Below are 1,590 nucleotides of genomic sequence, written 5' to 3'. Positions count from 1 at the left end.
GAGGCAAGAAAAAGCCTCCTGTCTCTTCGGCAGCTCCGCGCCCGTTTCTGGAGCTCCTTTACGCGGTGCGCTTAATCCCCTCTCTTCTCGCACCAGGAGACAAAGAGGCAAAAAAAAGTCTCTTGTCTCTTCGGCAGCTCCGTGCCCGTTTCTGGAGCTCTTTAAGGCGGCGCGCTTAAACCCCTTCCTCACGCACCAGGAAGCAAAGAGGGAAGAAAAGGTCTCTTGCCTCTTCGGCAGCTCCAGACTTCAACCGGGACTCCCTCCCGGCTAGCCGTAGCGCACTAACCCCTTCAGGCTGTTTTCACTCTGCCAACTCCAGACCTTTCCCTGGGATCCGATTGAAGTGCCGGTCGGGACCGATCCTCTGTGCGGGAATCTCTCCGCTTTGCCCTCCGCACCCCGCTGCTGCGCTCTCCTCCGAGGCTCCGGAGCTTCCCCCTCCGCCACCCACAGTCTCCGCCCTCGTAGGGGCTTGTAGTGTGTGGGAACGTTTCCTCCTTCACTGCTCTCTCCCACTGGTGCAGGTCCCGTCCCCATTCTTTGTCTCTGTTTATTTTTTTTTCTTTTGCCTACCCAGGTACGTGGGGGGTTTCTTGCCTTTTGTGAGGTCTGAGGTCTTCTGCCAGCGTTCGGTGGGTGTTCTATAGGAGAAGTTCCACGTGTAGCTGTATTTCTGATGTATCTGTGAGGAGGAAGGTGATCTCTGCATCTTACTCTTCCGCCATCTTGCCTGCTCCACCTCTGACGTATCATTTAAAGCTTGTGTTTACTTGTATATTTTCATTTTGGATGATTTGTCCATTGGTGAAAGTGGGGTGTTAAAGTCGCCTACTATGATTGTGTTACTGTCGATTTCCCCTTTTATGGCTGTTACCATTTGCCTTATGTATTGAGGTGCTCCTATTTTGGGTGCATAAATATTTACAATTGGTATATCTTCTTCTTGGATTGATCCTTTGATCATTACGTAGTGTCCTTCTTAGTCTTTTGTAATAGTCTTTATTTTAGAGTATATTTTGTCTGATATGAGATTTGCTATTCCAGCTTTGTTTTGATTTCCATTAGCATGGAATATCTTTTTCCATCCCCTCAATTTCAGTCTGTATATTTCCCTAGGTTTTAATGGGTCTCTTGTAGACAGCATATATACGGGTCTTGTTTTTGTATTTATTCAGCCAGTCTGTGTCTTTTAGTTGGAGCTTTTAATTCATTTTCATTTAAGTTAGTTATCAATATGTATATTCCTATTACCATTTTCTAAATTGTTTTGGGTTTGTTATTGTAGGTCTCTTCCTTCTCTTATGTTTCCTCCCTATAGAAATTCCTTTAGCATTTGTTGTAGAGCTGGTTTGGTGGTGTTGAATTCTGTTAGCTTTTCCTTGTCTGTAAGGGTTTTAATTTCTCTGTCTAATCTGAATGAGATCCTTGCTGGGTACAGTAATCTTGTTTGTAAGTTTTCCCTTTCAACACTTTATTTATTTATTTATTATTTTTTTTATTTTTATTTTTTTGCAGTACATGGGCCTCTCACTGTTGTGGCCTCTCCCGCCGCGGAGCACAGGCTCCGGGCGCGCAGGCCCAGCGGCC

Source organism: Physeter macrocephalus, chromosome 18 (genome assembly GCF_002837175.3).
Source record: "Physeter macrocephalus isolate SW-GA chromosome 18, ASM283717v5, whole genome shotgun sequence".
NCBI lineage: Eukaryota > Metazoa > Chordata > Mammalia > Artiodactyla > Physeteridae > Physeter > Physeter macrocephalus.
Note: the sequence above shows the minus strand (reverse complement) of the source record.